Source organism: Pinus tabuliformis, chromosome 3_1, assembly GCF_031772625.1.
Source record: "Pinus tabuliformis cultivar Carrire ecotype Pingquan chromosome 3_1, CPIR1, whole genome shotgun sequence".
NCBI classification, from domain to species: domain Eukaryota; kingdom Viridiplantae; phylum Streptophyta; class Pinopsida; order Pinales; family Pinaceae; genus Pinus; species Pinus tabuliformis.
Genome location: NC_142301.1, coordinates 466,814,303 through 466,827,714, shown reverse-complemented (window position 1 = coordinate 466,827,714; position 13,412 = coordinate 466,814,303).

Here is a 13,412-nt window from a genome sequence, read left to right as displayed (position 1 = left end):
GTCTTAGAAGCCTTGGTTGGGACACACTTTGGAAGCCCGATGGAAGCTATGGGTTGAGTTACTAGTCTTAGAAGCCTTGGTTGCACAAACGATCAGGAAGCCCAATGACAGATGTAGGTTGAGTTACTAATTCTGGAAGGTGGGTTGGAACAAATGCTCTAGAGCCCTGGAAATCTTAGGTAGAAACAAATTTGATGATGGTTTTGTGATGTTCGACTATGAGGTGGAATCACTATTTGATGGGTTGAGGTGGTTGGCCTCTAGAAGCCCTGGATGGTTTCATATTGCTTTGTTATATGAGTTCCCACATTCATGCTTGGAATATGGCATTGGGGTGAATGGATGAAGAGAGATTTGGATCAACCATTCTATGGTTGGGTGAAACATGGTAGTCTCATCCTGAGTTTGGATTTTGGATCATCAATATGAGGTTATTTCTCCTTGTATTTCTATGAGTATTATACTGGTTTATATGTGGATCATATGGTTGTGATTTCTTTGGTATTTTTGTTGCTATTAATTTTCTTATGTATACGCGTTATGACAGTGGCTATGTATGCCTCTCATTATGTTTCTACATGTAAATGAATGAAAAATATGTTAGTGGCCTAATGGATGGAACTGCAACTAATGTGATAAGGAAAAAATGCTTCATAATGAATCTTAGATAGGTATGAGGCCCTTATGCTTAGATATGTTGTTTATACCTACGATTTCATTGATGCCAAGTGTTTGAAAGAATGTCAGTCTCGGTTGTTGATGGTTGGGCCTAGCCCTGGAGTTAGTTTTTTTTTATTAGTCTTGTCATCATGTGTTTAATGGATTCCAGAAGTTACATCAAGTTCTAGGCAATGGTCGGAATTCTAGGCTTGGATTGTGTCTTAAATCCCATGGGCTTTGGCACAGGTCTCCTGGAAATAGTCCCTAGACACAAGCATTTAGGCTTGTGGGGGCATCAAGAGCTCTTTGTCCATTGGCATGCCCATTGCATGGTAGTGTCCAGAGGTTAGTTACTTTAAAAACTCAGTAGGACTCAGGGGCTAGTTAGCAGAAAGGTTGGGATGGTTCTTAGGAGTCCTATTGTTGATGTTGAAGGTTTGTATGGCATGTTTCCACTTCCTTGACTTTACTTAGGAGGTCGAATCATATATGTTTAGGGAAAAAGTCCCCTAGGGTCTTGGGTCGATACCCTAGTAGATCAGGGGTTATCTACAAAGAAAAACAAGCATTCCACTCAACCATGATGCTAATATAAACAAACTACACGAAGAGAGGTGCACCTGGGGGTCCTTCATTTGGGAAGATCCAGCCAAGGTCCAAACCCTTTTGGAGTTCCTCTCGATCCTTCAACCTGCAAAAAAATCAATTCAAGAAAGCATAGCAGTATATGGACCAAGCATCATAAGGAAATCAACTTCATAACATATTGAAAAGTAGTTAGTTATACAATTGAAACAACCATTCAGATGTAAATCATAACATTGATATCATAAGCATGAAGAAGATTAATATCAGGAACAAGACAAGTGTTTCTTTTATTATAGATAACTAAAGTATAGAAAGGAATGATTTCACTTGAGTCTTCCTTTCGCAGGCTCCAAGCAGAACTGTCCTCTGGATTCGTCCAATCTCAAGACTTCAACAAGCTCTTTCCATGACTCACTCAAAGATATCTCAACTAATGGAAAGAGATCATAACTCAAGGAAACAAGGGTTTCCTGTAATGGGGGAAGTGCTGGAAGCACAAGGATCTTCAGACCTAATCAGGGATAATCTCAGCAGAGTGATTTTTCTCTCTATTCTCTCCTCCTTAGGCCTTCCGATTGAAGGATTTTTATACTTCTCCCAAAGTAGTTTTTAAGTTGGGAATTTGTTGGGAACAGTTGGGCCATGAGCACTAATAGGTAATCAACAGGTAAAACCCGTGATCTTCGCCCGAAATTAAAGAGATTTATTTTTTTTAAAGTGTTTTAAGACATATACACAGGGTTGGGTATACACAGACCCCCGTACACACGTGTTTAGCTCAGGGCAATGTCACATATATGGAGTAAAACAATGTTTTCTAAGTATTTGGACCATGTCTGGAAGGAGGGGTTTCCCTAGGCCATGAGTGCAACATCACAAACATCAAGAGTGAGATTTGGAGCTATAACATATGCCCCCTAATATATGAGGTCAGAAGGGGTACATGATGGCCGAAATGTATTAAGTAAGTGCATGGAAAGGAAACCTGTCAAAAACTGAGAAGGACTTCACTAGAGTTCAGCTTGCCAAGCCACAAAAGGAGATCAGAAAGAAACATTGTTTGAGGTAGGCATACCCATGATCAGAGAAAGTAAAGCATGTCTGCATATTAGGTACAAGTGGATCCACTAAGTATACAAGTATAAAAGACTGGAAAATACATAATGGATCGTCTGATCACGATAGAACAAGTACATGTCTGAATATCACATATAAGAATGTCAATGATGTTGAAGGATGAAGTGGATCACTGATATCAAAGATTGATCCCAAAAGTACCAAATGAACATGAAGGAGTAAGATGGTACTACACTGCAAACTCAGGTGCTAGCATATAGAATGTTGCCATGAATAACTGCAACATATAAGGTGGAGTGGTATCAACTAGTAGCAACAGGAGCAACTGTCAAGTGAACCAATGATTGCTGATGCAACCTGAGGTCTTCACCAACCACCATGGTACATTTCTACACCATGGGAATAAATGATCTAAAGTTGACCATGTGAGAAATCATTTGATTACCGGTCATTGATGTATACCGTTAACAAATGCGAGAGTACTCACTAATAATGATAATGAGTGTCAAGGTACCCAGTACATTCTGATAAGTGTGAATAGATGAGCTAGAGTCGAACACCTGTAAGAATCTATCAATCAGGAGACAATGATGGTTTCCCACTGCCGATAGCGAAGGATCTGCCGCTAATGACTGCAAACCCTAAGGTACTACCAAATGGACTCTAGATCTTTGCCCTAGAGCAATGAGTCATAGTCAATAGGGAAAGATCCACTAGAATGAAGGAATTAAGGCATCCTTCATCAATCTAGTGCAAGTGTAACCCGTAAGCCAATAATGTGGAAGTAATCGGACGAGAAAAGATGTAGTAACCTGATCGAAGCATGTTTCTGACGTACACAAGATGTGGCTAGTGCATGATAGAAACCCTCTGAACCAACCAATAATGAAAGCTAACACAAAGGCAAGGTATCCACCAATAGGGTCAAATGGAAACCAAGGTCCTACACGAATCCCAATGTGTGATAGTGTAAGCTGATGTCAAACACAAGGGAAACCACTTAGTCAAAGACCCATGATACTGATCGATGCTGAACACAAGGTGACCTATCAATAATGAAAATAGGGCCAGGGTGCGGCTCTAGGCCTGTCCTCAGAGCAAGATGTAGTCATCGATAAGGATAAGACCCGCCAGCAAGAAGTCAATGGAGACCTTCTCAAACCGACACGAGTAAAGGACTAATATAACGGATGTGATGATAGACAAGACACTGACAACCAGAGATGGCCGACTGAAAAATGAGTCAAGAGACACCGCGGAGAGGCCGACTCAAGCTAACATCCCTTGAACAAAAGCATGACTCAATGTGACTATGTGGTAGCATGTGATGATTCTGTATAAGTTCGTCATGCAGGAGGCACGAACGAACCCTCCATATGATTGGAAGAGATAATTAATCGGGGGAGAATTGACTCAATAACAAGGTTAAGGTGTACCTAAGTCAAACTAAATCCCGCCCAAATGGAGGAGACTTTATTTTGAGTGCTTTGTTCAAGGGCGACACGACTGACTCTAGCTGCCAACAATAAGTGGAAATATTGTCCCATTCCTACTCTTTTTGGAATATATAATTTTTTTGTCTTTTTCTTTAAATTGGAAAAAGAATAAAAGAATGCTATAGTACAGTGGAAAGAATGAGTGTCGGTGAAACAAATGATCTAGTTCCTGGGATTGGAACAATCCCATGCTCAACGCAGGGAGGTGAAAACTGGTCAAAGACACTCAAAGGTGTGTTCCTTCCACGGGTCAAGGTGTGTCAAGTTGCAGAAGTCAAGGGAATGAAAGTTTGATTTTGTAGCCGTCATGGTCAAAAATTGGCTTAAACATGAGTCCAAGTGAAGTTGGCTCAAGCCAAAAAGGTGCAAATGGTCAAAATGCAATGTAGTAGTACAACTCGACACAAAGGAGCCTCTAGTGTATAAGGCCGGAACGAAGCAAAGAAGAAAAGAGGAATGAGTCTGCATCGCATAAGTCATGGCGGGACTAGAGAGGACTCCCGAGCCTACTCAAATTGAAGCAGCATGGGCAAAAATGTTAGTGAGGTGCTAACTACGATGCCCATGAAAAGGATGGCTCTACCTTCATGTCATGATTTAAAAAATCAGTGAGTGAAGATGGTTTACAAACCATAACATGATGGGATCGACCCTATGGCAAGTGTATCAATAAATGGAGGCTAGTATGCATAATGCAACGGAAAAAATGGCTTCCCTAACCTATATGCTAGTGAGAAAACGATACCTACCATGACGAGTCAGCAGTCATGGAACCGTCTCAAAACTGTCGAAAAGGTGTCCAAAATGTCCTGAAAACCAAACTCCCTTCAGAAATTCCAAAGTTCAAGGGGAAGGGCAGTGAAGACTTGGGCGACCATGTAAACACATTCCATTTGTGGTGCTCATCAAACTCCCTTATCGATGACTTAGTTAGGTTGAGACTTTTTCAACGCGCCTTGACTGGCAATGCGGCCAAATGGTATATAGAGTTGTCAGGGGGAAACTTTACATCTTTTGCCGATTTGGCTAATATTTTCCTAAATCATTTCCAGTTGCCTGTCTGTTATGATGCCAGAACTGAAATTCTGGCCAATTTTCGTTAGGATACCACAACTCACATTTTTGATCATATTCAAGAATGGAGACAGAGAAAGAGGCTCATTAAAGTCGAAATTCCTATGGAATACCATCTCGAATGGTTTTTGAAATCTTTACAACCTGAAATCTCTAAGGATGTCTCTCTGTCCGAAGTCTATTCTGAGGAGCAAGCTATTTTTAGGGCCCAGCAGTTAGAATTGATTTATTCTCAATCTAGAATTCTACAAAAAATCTTGCTAGATGCTCCTGGGACTAAGGTTGATATAGCCAAGTTGAAGCCAGGTCGCCATGCGGATGGTGTCGTTGGATCTATAGACACAAATGCGGTGAACTTGTTGAGCCAATTGTAGTAGTTGTCTTTACAAACTGCTCCTAACAATCATGTCACATAGTCTAACCCTTCGTCTTCTCAACCCTCTTCTGTTAATGTCGTCCAATCTTCCAACCCCAAAGGTAATCAAAATTCCAATGGGAAAAAGAAAGGAGGAGGTAAGAAAAAGAGTCAAGATGGGAATATTGACGCAAATAAACTTTGTAATAATGCTGGTGGTGGTGGAAATGAGTCTAGAAAGAAAGTCAAGTTTCCATGCAAGTTATGCAGTGGAGACCATTTAACTAATCTCTGCCCAAAGATTCAAGATGCTCAGTGCTTGTTAGGGCAGCAAGGGACTTCTAGCTCTCAAGCTGTGTCAACCAACCCTTTTCCCCAAGGGTAGCAATTGCTTGCTGGCGCGAGTTCGAATCTTGGTACCTTGGCAGGGGTCAACAAGGAAGGGGAGAAATCATCAAACGTTTTCATGATGGGTTCTAATGTCCATGTGACCACTCAGTCGCATGATTACAGTGAAATTGAAACATCCAAGGACAAAACTGCTCCTAGAAATACAGACCTTCATATTGGGCGACCCCTTGTCGTGACTATACCACAGATACTGAAAGGTTCCGCTAAATATGCAACTATAAATCCTAATGCTAGGGCTGCCCATAATTACTCCATTGTTGAGGATCTGGCTTAGAGTCCATGCGCTATGTCCTCTTTAGAGGTTCTCCAGTCGTGTCTAGCTCAATGAGGTGCTTTGCTTTCGGTGATAGGGGCAATTGATCCAAATAACTCTTCAGTGCTCACTTTCAACATGCTTAATGTTAAAAAGCTACTCCCTCATCACATGGCTTTTCAAATAAAGTCTACATACCAGAAAATTAATATTTTTCATACCCTTATTGATGAAGGATCTTCCACGTGCGTCATGTCAATGTCATGCTGGAAGGCCATTGGATCGCCTTCAGCTATTCCTTCCCCTACCGTCTTAACTACATTTTATGGGCATTCTCATAGGCCACATGGGATTATCCCAGCCTTTCCCATATGTGTTGAGGGGAAGGTCGTCAATATTGAAGTAGAAGTCATTGACGCTAACCTAGATTACAATCTCCTCTTAGGAAGGAACTGGGTATATGAAATGGATGCCGTTGTTTCGACTCTGTTTCATGTCATTTTATTTCCTCATGAAGGGAAAATCATCAAGGTTGATCAATTGGATTATTCTCAAGTTGATCCTCAAGAAACTTCGGATTCTATTGTTCCTTTAGTGGATAACCCTCGCCCACCTACTGAGAATTTAGGATTTGGGATGTATTCTTCATTGACGAGTACATATGATTTTCCCTTTCCTATCACTAGAATCAATGTCTTCTCATCATCCAACGAGTCTTCACGGGAAGAGTTCTTCCGAGCTCATTATTTTTCAGACCCTTGGACCTTGCCTTCACCTATGACCATATTAGCTGAAGGACAATTTGGTGGAATGGCATTCCCTATGACTGCAACAGAGATTAGATGTCAGTCTATCATCAACTCTATAGACAACCATTCTACTCCTTTCTCTGAGGAGGAGTTAGACGGTGATGTGGCCCCAGCCTGGACCCTTGATTCTACCTCAGCTATGGACTGCTTAGATACGGTTTTACCATCCAAAGAAGCAATCCTAGAAATAATGATGGGTGTAGATCGACCTTGGGAAGACTTACACCATCGTTCATATTTTCTTCCTTCGTTGTAGGAAGTAGAATCTAGGTTCTCTGAGCTGTTTACTAGTGATGTTTGTATGTTATCAAATCCTTTGGCTCCAACACACTTTTGTGTTGAAGGTAATATGTTGGCGATTTCAAAAACAATATCTATAAACATCTCTAGGAACCCTAATGTGATCGAGAATCTCTTCATCAGAGCTGAATGTTCCCCTGAGGAAATTCAGATTTACACTGACCTTTTTAAGGAGTTTCGAGATTTATTCACTTGGTCTTATGAAGAAATTCTTGGCATTGATCCATCCATAGTTCAACATGAGATCAAGACGTACGAAAATGCCAAGCCAATTCATGAGAAGCTTCGGCTGGTTAATCCTAGGAAAGTAGCAGCCATTAAAGTTGAAGTAGAGAAGCTGCTCAAGGGGTGTTTCATATACCCTGTTCCTCTTACAGATTGGGTTTCTAATCCAGTCCCTATAGATAAAAAGCAAGGAACAATTTGAGTATGCATTGACTTTAGGGACCTAAATAAAGCTTGTCCCAAAGATAATTACCCCATGCCATTTATTGATCAGATTATTGACGAGTGTGTGGGTAATGAGATTTTCTCCTTCATGGACGGTTTTTCCGGTTATAATCAAATTTCTATCCATCCTGAAGATCAACATAAGACAACTTTTATATGTCCCTGGTGTACCTTTGCATACAGAAAGATGCCCTTTTATCTCAAAAATGCTGGAGCTACCTTCCAGCGGGCCATGTCATACACTTTCCATGACATTAAACATATCATCGAAGCATACTTGGACGATCTAGCTGCTTGTTCTCAAAAGAGAACTGATCATCCTAGTCACCTTCGATTGGTTTTTGAGTGATCCAAATTGGTTCCATGAAGAATAATCAAAGCACCATGATTGTATCAAATTGGGACAAAACTTCGAATTCAAGGGCACAGAGCGATCAGGGAAACCTCTGAACAGTGGCAGTTGGCAGCCAGTGAGGAACAACGAGGACCTCAGTTAAAGCATGCCGACCGAGGCCCATGGAGACTATGTAGGAGGCCAAACTGGAACTTGGCAAGCCCGAATCGGGAAAAGGAGGCAGTTTCTGATGCGCGATTAGCACTAAGTGCTAATCACACGTTGCTGGGAAAAACCCCTCGAGAAGGAAAGGTCTCGAAGCGATTGGTCGCATCGAAGTTGGGAAAATTGTGGGGAAAGCGCTAAGGCGAAAGGCGGGACCCATGCTCCAAAACCAACAGTATATCAGGGGCACCCTTGGGCGGTAAGCGGATTTGGCTGAAACCTAGCGATTCCATTCAGCACCAGACACATGGCAGGTGGAGGAGAGAGAAAACCGCCGCTCATCGCACGCTAACGGTCCTGCAAGTCAACCGCGTGAAATGAGTAAATGACGTTGGATCTGGGGGCTCCAGATCTAACGACTGAGAACACGTCTGATGAAAGAACCGGATTTGACAGGGGATTAAGCCGCGATCTATAGAGATTTGAGGTCCGATTTGACCACCGAGTTGGCGAATGACTCATTCCACAGTGTAACAAAAAAACCAAACCAACGAAGAAAAGTTGGCGTAGTTCGCAAGAGGACAAGTGGCCACTCCCTGTGAGTTGTTGATGTCGACACAGAGACAGGGAACCCCCAGCGAGTAGTAGCAGGCGATCCGACCAGGATGGAAGAGGAAACGAGCAGTCATGAGATTAAGTGTCCTTAAAGCCATGAACAGAGACAGAGAACAGGGGATACCGAGAGAGAAAACCAAGAGGAAATACCATAGAGAAGAAGATGAAAACAGAGAAAAGAAGAGACAGTGAAGCAAACAGTAGAAAGATAGAGGACCAAGCTGACCATAGGTAGCATCGAGCACCCGAGAGCTTGAGAGGTTCAAGCCATCCCTGATGGGATCTATCAGGAATCGAGTACCATATTGGGCTCCTCCCATTAAAGACCAGAAAGGTCAAGTTCTGGAAAGGAAAATAGTTTGTGTACTCTAGTGGCTTGGGGGATCCAAGAACCACCCTACCAAACATTGTTCTATTTCAGGAGACTCAATTTGAGCTCCTCATTATAATTCTCTACTTTAAAGACACAATAAAAGAAGGCCACCACTAAAATCTGGACCAGAGACATAGCTCTGGAGGATAGGGTGAACTCCTTATTAATTGTTATGTTCTTGTATTTGCTTACTGTGTTTCTCTTTCTATTCTCCATTTTCTAGTGTCTGTGTATTTTGCAATCTAATCGATCCATTGCCTAAAATAACATATACACACACTAGCACATGAGTCTGTAATACCTTCATTTAATAAATCTTTAACTGAGATCACTCATAGGGTGATTTTTAGATCAAGTGGTATCTGAGCTCTAGGCTGTTAAAGTTAGGCAAGCTTGTGTTGGTTTAGCTGTTGAATGCTCACTAGATCAAAGCTCAAATTAGGAGAAGGCGAGTTGGTTGAAACTAATCCTGAAATTGGGAGAGTCTATACTTGGAAGACAATGTCAAAGGAAGGCCCTCTAGGTCTAGACCCTCAATTCATAGAAAGTTCCTCGCCATAAAGACCATGGTAGAAGAAATGTATAAGGACTTTAGAAAACACAAGGATGAAGATTCATCAGGCTCTAAACAAGACAAAGGAGAAGATGAATCACATTTCCATGACCACTCCAAAGGAAAAGGGAAAGAGGAAAGCTTTCTCACACCTCCTAATAGCCCTAAAAAGAAACCACTTTGATCAAACTAGATGTTAAATTTGATCTACCTATATATGATGGAGAGTTAAATGCATAAAAGTTGGACAATTGGATTAGACAAATTGATGTTTATTATAGAGTACAGAACATCGACTCAGACAAGAGCAAGATTCAGCTGGCAAGCCTACGCCTTGGAGGCACTGCCTTGGTTTGGTGGGAAGGTAGAACCCAAGCTAACGTGAAAAGACATGGTAAGACTATCTCTGTCTGGAGTGAATTTGTGTCTACAATCGAAAAGCAGTTCTATCCATTGGCCTACATGCAACAAGCCATGATGATTTGGCAAACTATTTGATAGTTGAAAGGGCAAAGTGTGTAATGGTACACTCAAGAATTTAGAAAGAGAGCATTGATTCTAGGAATCTCATTAGACTCACAAGAGACTCTATTGAAGTACATTGGTGGTCTACACAACTACATGAGGCATACCATCCTCATGTTTAATCCCACTAGTATAGATGAGGTATCTGTACAAGCTACTCATCTAGAAGCTAGAGGAAAGAATGGAAATCCAAAAGTTGGGGGACCATCCCAACCCACTGCAAGCAAGAGCAAGGAGAAAAGAACGCAAAAGTGGAAAGCAGGGAAGGCTAACACTGCACAGAAAAGCAAAGCTTCATGCACTCACTGTAAAAAAGATGGGCATGATGATGAGCATTGTTGGATTCTGCATCTAGTGCTGAGACCTAAGAAGTTCGAGGGCAAGAAGAAGAAGACTGTTGCAGCTATTCAGAAGGATTTGGGGTCAGACTCGGGAGATGAAACAACCATTGCAACCAAAGGTATGAAAGGTAAGAATTCTGAAGCATCTACTAGTAATTCTGCACAATCTATTACTGATGAAGAAAATGAGAGAAAAAGACATGAGCTTTTCCATATTCCAGTTATTTCCAAACATCAAAAGATTGATACTTTGTTTGATAGTGGCTCACAAGTAAATGTAATTTCTGAAGCAATTGTAAAGAAATTGCAATTAGTAACTACACCTCACAAGAAACCATACCCATTAGGATGGTTGAATGATAAAGCACAACTACAAGTGACTAGATAGTGCAAAACAAGTTTGCTTTTGGGTTAGCATTTGTAGATGAGGTTGAGTTAGACATAATTCCTTTGGATATATGTGGAATTGTTTTAGGAAGTCCTTACTTGTATGATAGGAAAGCTATTTTATATAGAGCTAAGAACAAGTATCTACTTGCTAAAGATGGAATCGAATACTTTGTAAGAGCTCATAAGCTCAAGAATAATTATACTCTCATAAACTCAGGGCAGATGAAAGCAAACAATTCTTAATGATGGTTGTAAGGGAAAAGAAACCTGATAAAACCAATGTATTTGAGGGCTGTAATGCTAAACAACAAGCTGACTTAGAAAAGGTTGTTTCAGAGTATGATATCTTGTTTCAAGAACCTAAAGGTCTTCCACCCAAAAAGGAAATAGTACATGATATTATTTTGCAGAAAGATGCTCCCTTGCCTAAAATTGGAATGCACAGGTTGTCTGCTTTAGAGAATGCTGAAATCAAGAAGCAGGTGTAGGAGTTGCTCAAGAAGGGGTTCATCAAGCCTCGTACATCACCATGTGGGTCACCAATTGTCTTGGTGAGAAAGAAAGATGGCTCGTGGAGAATGTGCATTGATTACCGAGCACTCAATAAGATAACAATCAAAAATTGTTATCCCCTTCCTCGCATAGATGATATTTTAGATCAATTGAAAGAAGCTGTTTATTTCACTAAGCTAGACTTGCACAGTGGATACCATCAGGTCAGAGTGGCAGAACAAGATGCATGGAAGACTGCTTTCAAAACAAAGCAGGGATTGTATGAGTGGCTAGTTATGCCTTTTGGCTTAACTAATGCTCCTGCTACTTTCACGAGATTAATGAATGATGTACTCTGACCTTTTCTTGATGATTTTGTTATTGTGTATCTGGATGACATTCTGATTTTTAGTAAAATGTGGGAATAACACTTAAAGCATGTTAAACAGACATTAGATGTTTTGGAAAGAGAAAAAATTCATGTTAAACTCTCAAAATGTGAATTTGGAAAAAGATCTCTAAATTATTTGGTTCATATAGTTGGGGGGGGGGGGGGTGAATTGAAGATAGATCCCTATAAGGTGGCAGTCATTGTAAACTAGCCTAAACCCAAGTCTGCTACAGAAGTGAGAAGCTTCTTAGGGGCAGCAGAGTATTTGAGGAAGTTAATTTCTAACTTTTCCTTAATTGCATCTCCCTTACATGCTTTAACAAGATTGAACAAGGTGTTTTAGTGGGGAGGCAAACATTAGAAAGCCTTCGACACCTTGAAAGAAAAGATTAGTACAACACCTGTACTAACACTGCCTGTTCTACAAAGACCATTTGAGATCCAAACAGATGCCAATGACTATGCCATGGGAGTAGTGTTGACACAACACGGTAAACCCATATGTTATCATTCTAAGAATTTTAATCCTGCAGTAGTTAACTATCTTACATATGATAAAGAATTGTATGCATTAGTTCAGAGTGTGAAAAAGTGGAAACATTACTTAATGGGCAAAGAGACAGTAATACATATTGATCATCAACCACTTCAATATCTACACTCCCAAACTAAGTTGCAGCAATCAAGACATTATAGATGGATGGGTTTTCTACAACAATTTCCTTTAGTCATCAGATATAAAAAGGGCATACATAATAAATTTTTAGACATGTTATCTAGACCTATTATAAATGCATCTACTATACTTAAGCGTAATTCTGTGCTACATGAAAGCTACATTGAACAATGTGCTCAAGATATAGACTTTAAAGATGTATATGAAACTTTAAGTCAAGGAAAAAGAGTAGAAGAATTGGATTATCATTTGAAGGACTGACTCTTATACCATTGTGGGAAGTTGTGCATTCCAAAACTGAGGGAGTAAAGATAATTAGAGAAGCATAGACTTCTCTGATATCAGGTCACTTTGGAGTAAGTAAAATAGTTTCACAGTTGCAAAGATTTTGTTATTGGCAAAAATGAATGAGATAGTTTCTAGATATGTAATAGGGTGTACTATGTGTGCTAAAAGCAAGCCCAGCAATAGAAAACTGGGCTTATACACTCTATTACCAATATCTTCTCACCCTTGGGAAAGTGTTTCCATGGATTGTGTTGGAGGACTGCCTAAATCTAGGAAAGGTCATGATTATCTATATGTTTCAACATTATTTTGAACAAACTGCAAACTGCAAAACTGTTCTTTGAACATGTATGGGTTCATTTTGGATTACCCAATTCCATTGTATCTGATTGAGACACCCGATTTGTGGGGAAGTTTTAGTCAAGTCTGTGGGAACTGATGGACACCAAACTGAAGAAAAGCACATCGTTTCATCCACAAACTAATGGCCAGACAGAAGTAGTTAACAGGACAGTGATTCAGTTACTCAGAGGATATTTCAACAAACATCCTAAGCTTTGGGATGAACATTTGTGTTATGTGCAGCATGCTTACAACAGAGCAAAACATTCTTCTACACAGAGATCTCCTTTTGAGACCTGTTTTGGTTTCACACTAAGGTCTCCTTTGGATTTTTTCTTTGGTAAAGATACCACAGGTGAGGGACACAATGATGTGGACGGGGCACTAGGTTCATTGAACAAATCCAGGAGATCCACCAGGGAGTACAGGAACAACTGGAAAAGAGTCAGGCCAA